Source organism: Bos indicus x Bos taurus, chromosome 2, assembly GCF_003369695.1.
Source record: "Bos indicus x Bos taurus breed Angus x Brahman F1 hybrid chromosome 2, Bos_hybrid_MaternalHap_v2.0, whole genome shotgun sequence".
NCBI classification, from domain to species: domain Eukaryota; kingdom Metazoa; phylum Chordata; class Mammalia; order Artiodactyla; family Bovidae; genus Bos; species Bos indicus x Bos taurus.
This window is the reverse complement of record NC_040077.1, coordinates 52762404-52773438: the sequence shown is the minus strand read 5'-3', so window position 1 is coordinate 52773438 and position 11035 is coordinate 52762404.

The window sequence follows — 11035 nt, the reverse complement described above, 5'->3', positions numbered from 1 at the left end:
AAAATTGAAATGTTCTTCATTTTAGTTTCTTGATACATGCTAAAAAGCCCACAGGGTAAATTGAAAGCGATGCCTATGTTCTCAAAATGAAACTCATTTGTGTGTGTAATAAAGGTCTCACTGACCTTTGGCACTCCAAGGCTTTTGTACTTTCTCTTCTCTTTACCCAGAATGTTCTTTCCCATACGGTCTAGTGGGTCACACCTTTACTTCATTCAGACCTCTGTTCTCCTGTCACGTCGTCACCAAGGTCCACCCTGAACATTCTACCCCAACCTGCGCACACTCCTTTGCTCACTTTCTGTTCTCTTAATTTGCTCTATTTTCCTTCACAGTTCCTACCTCTCCCTGACATTATATATGCTCTTGTTTATTTATCACTGGTCTCCTTCCCTTAAATGTAAACTCCACGGGGGGAAACTTGGAACGACTCATCGTGTGTCCTTGGTGCCAAAATGGTGCTCAGAGTGAGTCTTCAGTAATACTTATTGAATAAGAGAAACCACTCTGGAAATTTTCCCTCCAAGTACATTACCGTGGTTGCATTACCTCTGACTCAAGACAAGCAACCTAAGAAGGGCAATAAGGTGAAATGGAAACGAAACCTGGCTAAAAAAGAAGAGAACCAGCTCCATTTTGGGCTGTACTAGTCATGTCGCCCTGGGAAAATCACCCCACCGTACCGGAACCCAGTTTCCTCACTACAAAATGAGGGGCATTGACAAGATGATTTTTAAAAATTCCTTCTCACTCTAAGATTTCTCTGATTTTGTTATTTAATTTGTCTTATTTGAAAGAAAACAATTCTCCATTGTTCTTTTCTGGCTGTGTTCTCTGTTGGGGAAAAATAATAATACAATAGGATCATGTGTGTTTCATAAAAATTGTTACCTCAGAAGGCTTTATGGAGTTAGAAAATGTCACTATAAAGTTAAATAAATGGTAGCCAAGGGAGAAATGAGCAGGGAAGACAGGGAGAGGCTAGAGATTTTAAATGAAATTTCAAGTGAGACATGAGATTTGAAGAGACAGCTGGAGCAAAGATGGGCCTGTGACAGGAATGAGGAAAATGTGAGGTCAAAGGACTGATGGGAGGAAAAATAAAGGTAAGAGAGACAAAAATTGAGGAACTTTTAAAAAGTTTTGGACTTTGAACAATACAATGTAATGGAGTGTTTTAATTTAAAGAAAAGGGAAACAACTGTAGATCTGACAGAGTTGGGGCAACAGTTCCCTGAGGACGTGTGGGGGTGAACTACGATGGTGACATGAGTGGTGTGTGAAAACTCCACACTTTCACACAACCGTGAGCCCTTCAGGCACATCCAAGAATAAATAAATATATCCATAGGTGGAATTAAGGCTTCTGGCTATGATGACATGGATTTTTACATCCTTGTTGCTCTTTCTTGGATCATATCTAAGCGAAACCCATAAACTCCTAGTATGCTGACCAGAAAAGTTCACATTTTCCCCCCAAAAGGCTAATCAAAGTCTTCAAACTTACTTTGTTTAGAAGGCAGTTGGTTGATTTAGGTTCTTTCCTAGTTGCTTTTTTTTTTAATCAGTTGTCATCTACCTGCTTTGGTCTATTGTTTTGTTTTTAAGAAAAAAAAATTATGAGAGAAGCTGGTGTAGTGACTTAAAGTCACTCTTTCATCTTCCTTTTGAATTTGAAATGATACGCAGATACCCTGGGGTAAGGTGGGAAATCCTATTCCACACAGGATAGAGTCATAAACTCTTACGGAATGCCATTGTCACGGGCGAATTCAGATATTATTTCAATAAACTCCTTTGAGCAACATAATCTATGAGTTTATTAAAAGACCCTCAGGTTTATCTTGTGGACTATAAATAATCTATATGCTCTTTCAAACAAAAAATTCAAATGGCAGAACAAAGGCATTAAGCTTTCCCCTCAAGTTACATTAGGAGTGGATCTGTTTGCTGCCAACGCAGCCTCCTGATACGTTACAGGGGCTGGAACAGTTCCTAATGTAGCTCGATGAGAACAACAACTGCATCTGGATTTCCCACAGCCTCAGAATAAGTGGTGGGTGAACCAGGGTTCAGAAGCATACAAATAGGCTGAGGCTATTTCTTTCCACCTTGTCAAAGGGAACCAGTGAATTTCACTGGCTTTGTGTCCCTCCGCAGAATTCTTCCTTACCCTCTCCAATTCCGCTTGCTACTCGACATCTTGGGGTTTCTTCCATCGAGACTATGGCTCCACCTCCCCCTGTACCCTCTCTTTTGCTGCCTCCTTCCCGCTCTCATTCCTTGTGTCTTCCCTCTGTTTCCTCACTCACACAGACCTTTAAATTCTAGCAAATGGAACAATGACAAATAGAACCTGTTCATCTCCTTTTCCACTAAAATGAAATATTTTTAAATCCTCTTGGGGCCTATTTTATGTATTTCAACCGTACATAACTTGGTTCCCCAAACTCTGAGCTCTCATGCCAAAGCTAGTCCAGATTCAGAGAGGATGCTACCTTGAAAATGTTCTCTGAATGGGATCAGTTTTTTGAAAACAGAAATCTGACATCTTTGTCTTTGCAATTCACACTTAGCTTAGACCATGTATTACCTTAACACAGGGGCAGATGAATGAATAAACTGAGTGGGTGTTGGGTATAATTTGAGTGTAAGGAAAGAATTTAAAACATTAATTTGGAGTATCAGAATATAAAACAATTAAGAAAAACGAAAAAATGCATCCAAAAAGTAAATCATAAACAATGAAGACCATACATATATCTATAAGGCAAGAAGTTTTTGAGGGAGAAGGGTAACATATGACAATTGAGTCAAATCAACTCTATTCAAAGAAGAGGATGATATAGCAGAGAAGGTAAGGGTCAAAGCAGATATCCAGACATTAAATTAAAGGGCATGGAGAATTCAAGCAGAGGGGTATTATAAATATTGACTTTGAAAATAATCTAATTGCAAAACAAAAGAAAGATTTACATCTACTTTTCCCCAAAGTAGTTTGTTTCCCAAAGTAGTTTTCTAATTAGGACCCCATGCAGTTAGTGCTAATACACTTTAATTCATTATTAGTCAATGGGCCTAGTTTTAAAATAACTCTTTCCAAAACACTGCAAATCAACTATGCTTCAATAAAAAGAACTTATTCTCAAAAAGTAAAATAAAATAACTTCCCAATAGCATTAGAATAGAATTCTTGGGACAGAATAAAATATTCTAAAGACGAAAGCTAACAAAGTCTTTATATTTGGCAAAACTAATACAATTATGTAAAGTTTAAAAATAAAATTAAAAAAAAATCAAAGAATTAAATGTTGATGAATAAAAATTCACCAAAATTGATAGATATCTATATTGACATGTATTAGGCTCCATTGTCTTCTAGCTTTAGGTACTTTGCTATTATTACTTATCCCAAATACGTTTATAGAAGCTCTTGTTCCCATTGTCAACCTAGTATTTTCCCACATTATTTGATTTAATTAATACAATGCTCTGTTGTTGTTGTTTAGTTGCTAAGTCGTATCTGATTCTTTGCGACCCCATGAACTGTAGCCTGCCATGGGGTTTCCCTGGCAAGAATACTGGAGTGGGCTGACATTTCCTTCTCCAGGATATCTTCACAACACAGGCACTGAACCCATGTCTCGTGCATTGCAGGCTGATTCTTTACCATCTAAGCCACCAGAGAAGCCTCCACAATGCTCTATCTTGCATCAACATTTCTTAGAAACCTATCAACAGATCAATACTTGTTGGAGAAAATCTAATATCAATATATTTTTAAGGTATTATTTAATTACCAGAACAATTTTTAGATGAGATTGATCTAGACCCACCAAATGATGAAAAAAGGAGCCACTTCAAAATAATCCTTAAAAAAGTGCTTGCATAGTCTCAAAATATTACCTATTACAAATAGGTAATATTATTTGTATTACATATTAATCAAAATATTACCTATTACCTAGGGAAAAAATAGTTTACAATGGAGAAAATCTTCCAACAAACCCCCATTGCAGGACATTCTACAAAATACCTGCCCAACACTCCTTAAAAGTGTCAAAATCATCAAAAACAAGGAAAAGTCTAAGAGACTGTAAGAGCCAAGTGAAGCCTCAGGAAATATGACAACTAAATATACTGTGCTATCCTGGATGGGTTCCAGAGAAACAGGACATTAGGAAAAACAACAGAGGAAATATGAATAAACTACAGTATGGTCTTTACTTAACAATAACATATATATTGTTTCATTAATTAAAACAAATATGCCATATTACTCCAAAAGGTTAATAAGAGGGGAAACTGTATCTGACATATATGGGAACTTTCTGTGTTATCTTTGTGGTTTTTATATAAATCTTAAACTATCCTTTAAAAAAATTTACTCTAAAAGTTTAATGTAAATGAAATTTTTTAAATAATCAATTTTTATAGAAATGTTTTTTAAAACTCATAACAAACTGCTTTCTTTTTTCATTTATTTTTATTTGGAGGGAAATTTCTTTACAACGTTGCACTGGTTTCTGCCATATATCAACATGAATCAGGCACATAGGTATATGTGTGTCCCCTCCCTCTTGAACCTCCTTCCCACATCCTACCCCATCCTACCCCTTAGGTTATCACAGAACACCATAACTGAGCTCCCTGCATCATACAGTAAATTTCCATTGACTATCTAATTTTACATATGGTAATGTATATGCTTTCTTAAACAGCAATTGCAAACATAATTGGATCTTTTCTTTAAAACTGGAGTACCTTATGGACATGAGTTTGTATCCTTTGTGGTAAGACAATTACTATTTCTTCCTCTCTGACAGTCTGAAACCAGTGTGCATTGCTACTGCATGTGCCTACTTTAGCAAAGTCTCCCTGTTAATATAGATTCAGAATGGCGCCTGGAACTTAGAAAGTTTACAGTAACATTAATATTGCATGAAGATAACTGTCACTCACTTACTGTAACCAGATCATAAGCTTTGGATTGTTCCTAGTGATAATGATGAATGAGTTGTAACCCATTCATATTTGTTCACCTGGTTGCTATTGTGACTAACCAAATATGGACATTAGTAAGTGGCCCATCAAGATTCCTTGCAAATAGAAGAGTGACATGAAATGATCCAGGAGGGAATTACACCTCTGTTTTAGGTCCCATTGGCTCCATCAAACAAGCATGGGGCTCATACGTATCCCTCCCCCACACCACCACATACACACACCTTCTTCTCTCTCTCTAAACTCTGACCTCCCCCCATCTCCCAGTTCAAAAATAGACCAAGGATACCACAGAAAACAGACTTCAGTATGCAAAGCACCCAAGTGAACTGTCATGTTCTTTAGGAAGGTGGCTTTCTAAAGCATCTTTCTAGCTTTCAAATGCTTCATGACCAGAAACCCTTGAGTAGACAGCATGGAGGAAACCATGGGAGACTTGTTCTGGTCACTTTCAGGCAACGCTGTATTGGAAACTTCCTTACCAGGCACTTGCAGCAACCGCTGCCTGGCTCCACTCCTGCCAATCAAAAATGAGGCAGGCATCCCCTTTTGGCAAGTGGCCAGAGGAGGGTGCTCTGCTGTTAGGCGAAGATCCTCCAGGAAGAGAGGGGAACCAGCAAACAGGGATCTTCCATCTCCCTTCAAACCTGCAAGTGGAGCCCTTGTGGTGTTTCTCCTTTTTGTCTCATCCTGTCACTCTCTAGTCTTTGAACAATAGAGGCAGCAATGGTCTTGTCTAAATGATTTCACAGGCTATTATTCAGACACTCAACTTTTAACATTTCAATTTTGTCATTCTGTTTCCACACAAAAGGTGCACTTCTACAGTATAATGTTCTCAGAATTATGTCAATGAGCAGTAATGGCTTTTAACATTAAGTTGATCATTAACAACTACATTATCTGAGGCATAATCAGTGCTTCATCCTTTTGTGTGATTATGACACTACAGAATCTGAAACTAATAGGAGAATGCACTCATAACAACATATAAAAATATTTATACAGTAATAAAAGGTTAGTGAAAAGCAAATGGTCTGAAACAGTATAATGAATAAAAAATACCAACATATTTTATTTACAAAGGTGAGTTTCTAAAGGAGAAAAATAAAGTAAGCAGTATCACAACAGTAGCAGTTCTTTGTTCATAAAGGTTTTTAATACTGCGTTTAAACATTCTGTGTAGGGGTCATTTCAAAGGAGCTTTACAAGGGGGGCATAATCCAGAAAGTCTGTATTTTTTAAACAGTTGAATAAGACGAAAAGAAGATTCTATGTTTTAAGAATTACTTTCCTAAATTTTCAAGCTATTTGTGCTTTCACAATTTTTTAAGCTATTTGGCAAAGAAGGTTGAACTGATGATACTCAGTATTTTTTTTTAAACTTATTTTACTCTTCCTTCTCCCATCTCTTGCATGAGAAATCACTCAGGGAAGAATTGTGTGTATTTGCCTACATTTCAATGTTTGCAGCCATACAGCATTCAAGACACAGGAGAATAATTACAGTAGCAACACCAAGTTCTGAAGTCTAGAGAGAAGCCCAAGTCTAAATGGACCATGTTTTACATATGATTTTGGATTTTGATTAGAACCTGTTAATTGTAATAGATTCATCATCAAAGAATCAAGCCAATGTCCATGTAATCATGAAAAGTAACATGCTATTCTTAACACTTGATGAAGAAGTCACATTTCCAGAAATCTATCCTTTAGGAAATTCCTGAATCCAGAAATAACTTAGCACATAAAGAAGTTTATCACAATGTTATTTATAACAATGAATATCAAACCAACCTGACTATCCAAAAAGAGGGATGTTTAAGAAACCAATGACTGTATTTTCATTTGGACACATGATGACAGATGGCTTAGCCATTTCTTGTGATGATTACCAAAAAGTTAATAAATAAAATACTTATCAGTTCAGTTCAGTCGCTCAGTCGTGTCCGACTCTTCACGACCCCATGAATCACAGCATGCCAGGCCTCCCTGTCCATCACCAACTCCCGGAGTTCACTCAGATTCACATCCATCAAGTCAGTGATACCACCCAGCCATCTCATCCTCTGTCGTCCCCTTCTCCTCCTGCCCCCAGTCCCTCCCAGCATCAGAGTCTTTTCCAATGAGTTAACTCTTCGCATGAGGTGGCCAAAGTACTGGAGTTTCAGCTTCAGCATCATTCCTTCCAAAGAAATCCCAGGGCTGATTTCCTTCAGAATGCACTGGTTGGATCTCCTTGCAGTCCAAGGCACTCTCAAGAGTCTTCTCCAACACCACAGTTCAAAAGCATCAATTCTTCGGGGCTCAGCCTTCTTCACAGTCCAACTCTCACATCCATACATGACCACAGGAAAAACCATAGCCTTGACTAGATGAACCTTTGTTGACAAAGTAATGTCTCTGCTTTTGAATACGCTACCTAGATTGGTCATAACTTTCCTTCCAAGGAGTAAGCGTCTTTTAATTTCATGGCTGCAGTCACCATCTGCAGTGATTTTGGAGCCCACAAAAATAAAGTCTGACACTGTTTCCATTGTTTCCCCATCTATTTCCCATGAAGTGATGGGACCGGATGCCATGATCTTCGTGTTCTGAATGTTGAGTTTTAAGCCAACTTTTTCACTCTCCACTTTCACGTTCATCAAGAGGCTTTTGAGTTCCTCTTCACTTTCTGCCATAAGGGTGGTGTCATCTGCATATCTGAGGTGATTGATATTTCTCCTGGCAATCTTGATTCCAGCTTGTGTTTCTTCCAGTCCAGCGTTTCTTATGATGTGCTCTGCATATAAGTTAAATAAGCAGGGTATAATATACAGCCTTGACGTACTCCTTTTCCTATTTGGAACCAGTCTGTTGTTCCATGTCCAGTTCTAATTGTTGCTTCCTGACCCGCATAGACGTTTCTCAAGAGGCAGGTCAGATGGTCTGGTATTCCCATCTCTTGAAGAATTTTCCACAGTTTATTGTGATCCACACAGTCAAAGGCTTTGGCATAGGCAATAAAGCAGAAATTGATGTTTTTCTGGAACTCTCTTGCCTTTTCCATGATCCAGTGGATGTTGGCAATTTGATCTTTGGTAAATCTGCCTTTTCTAAAACCAGCTTGAACAGCAGGAAGTTCACGGTTCACATATTGCTGAAGCCTGGCTTGGAGAATTTTGAGCATTACTTTACTAGCCTGTGAGATGAGTGCAATTGTGCAGTAGTTTGAGCATTCTTTGGCATTGCCTTTCTTTGGGATTGGAATGAAAACTGACCTTTTCCAGTCCTGTGGCCACTGCTGAGTTTTCCAAATTTGCTGGCATATTGAGTGCAGCACTTTGACAGCATCATCTTTCAGGATTTGAAATAGCTCAACTGGAATTCCATCACCTCCACTAGCTTTGTTCGTAGTGATGCTTTCTAAGGCCCACTTGACTTCACATTCCAGGATGTCTGGCTCTAGGTCAGTGATCACACTATCGTGATTATCTGGGTCATGAAGATCTTTTTTGTACAGTTCTTCTGTGTATTCTTGCCACCTCTTCTTAATATCTTCTGCTTCTGTTAGGTCCATACCATTTCTGTCCTTTATCGAGACCATCTTTGCATGAAATGTCCCCTTGGTATCTCTAATTTTCTTGAAGAGATCTCTAGTCTTTCCCATTCTGTTGTTTTCCTCTATTTCTTTGCATTGATCACCTAGGAAGGCTTTCTTATCTCTTCTTGCTATTCTTTGGAACTCTGCATTCAGATGCTTATATCTTTCCTTTTCTCCTTTGCTTTTTGCTTCTCTTCTTTTCACAGCTATTTGTAAGACCTCCCCAGACAGCCATTTTGCTTTTTTGCATTTCTTTTCCATGGGGATGGTCTTAATTTAATTAAAAAGAAAAATACACAATTGCACTGTGTGTATGTATTGAAAACACTATGCACAGAAAAAAAGGTGGAGATGAGCTGGGAGAAGAAAATATACCAAGTAAATAGTGTAGTTTTCTTGGCAGTGGTTTCTTTCCTCCTCCTCCCCCTCCCCACTTCTTTCTTCTCTGTAGTTTTCTGTATTTTCACATTTTCTTCAAATAGAATACATTATTTTTCCCATCTAAAACAGGATGCATATTTAACTCTGTTGTTTCTTTGTCCTTATTGGAAGATATTGAACAAGAACAATGTGTGACAGCCATGATTTTCATTCTTCCAACACTGAAACATAGTCCTTAGACTTGAAAGTACAGAAATTTCGTGTGGAATACAATGTGTCATTTTTGTGGCTTCCTCCTGCCCCCAAGTCTTCCTTTCTCTGACTGACTTCATCCACAATGATAAAGCACTATCCTTTCCATGTGGACTTCCCTGTGTCCAGAGAGCTTTGCTTCAGCTCATTTCAGTTCACACTTTGCTTTTCAGAGCTTGTCTGCAACATTAATGTAAGAGGTTCACTTAGAGAATGGAAGCAACATATTTTAAGGGGGTGTGGAAGGCTTTTGTCGCTTCATCATGGGAACCACGGAAACATTGTAAGAGAATGTATGTACCTGATGTGGGGAGGGAATTTGACATGACAATTTGAGGTGCCAGAAGGCATATGGGGAAGAAGGGATTGTCAACACACTCACTGCTATAATCAAAGAACCCTACTTGCTGGCCTTTGGATGAATCTTATTCTGTCTGCCCACCTTTCCAAACACCTCATGTATTATTTCTCCTCCTAGAATGCTCTCTCTTATCCTATCTATTCTTACTCAAGTCCTGCCTCTATCTTTCTTTCAAACTTAGCCCCTTTAAAAATAACACATATGAGCTTTATATATAAAGATATTTATCTCTTACTTATAATACTATGCTTGATCACAAATCAGTCTTCTAAAATGTTCCAACTAAAAACCACTGTGTGTGTTGGTCGCTCAGTCGTGTCCGCCTCTTTGTGACCCCGTGGGCTGTAGCGCACCAGGCTTCTCTGTCCGTGGAATTCTCCGGGCAAGCATACTGGAGCGGGTTGCCATTTTCTTTTCCCCAAAACCACTTCAACTTTGTAATTTTTCTTACTTTTTTCCATTTCACAATAATATTTTGAAAAAATACTGATGTATAGAAACATTACACAAAAATTATATTAATAAAATATGGTGCAGGTTCATTCTCTTGGATGTCTTCTCCAAAATTTCAAAGATATAGGAAAATGTTGGGAACAAAGGCATAATGATTTTAGTTATGATTACTTCTGAAGTTATAAGAGTTTGTTTTATGGATGCCTATTTAACTCTGCTTCTCTTTTCTGATTTTCAATCAGTATTTCCTTAAAATACTTAGAAAAAACGCTTAGGTTTATCTTTGATATGTAGAAAGAATAAATAAACTGAGCAGATACAAGACCAAATCAACCCAGAATCCATGGGTAGCCAGCCTAGCAGAATATAAGTCACTGAGCAGCAACCAGCAGTTTCTTTGAAGAGCAAATCAGTTTTTCTGCAGTTCAGTTTAATTACTTTCAATGTTAGAAGGAAAGGACATGTGCACAAACAGGAAGTCTTTGATATAACCTTTATAGTCTTCAAGAAGATTTTAATTTCTGACTTTTACTGTACTAGTCAGGGTTGCCAACAATCCTGTCATGCTAACCAAAAGGTGTTCATCTGCATTCTCCTTAGCAGTTTTGTTGTGTGTGAAGACCATGCTTCTTCTGCACTTGGAATCCCACTTCCACCATATTATGCTTCCTGTCACTCAGTACGTGAGTCCTACCTCCATTCCAAGCAGCTATGACACGGGAAGGCTCTTCAATAACTGTAATATCAAGTCCTTCTTTCTTTTACCTTTTTTAAAAAAGATTTTTGATGTAAATGAGGACCATTTTTAAAGTTTTATTGAATCTGTTACAATATTGCCTCTGTTCCATATTTTGGTCTTTTTGCCAGGAGACATTGAGAACTTAGCTCTCCAACCGAGATCAAACCTGCACCCCCTGCATTGGAAGGTGAAGTTTAACCACTGGATCACCAGGGAAGTCCCCCTTCTTTCTTTTACAGTGATGTTGTCTGAGGCATGTACC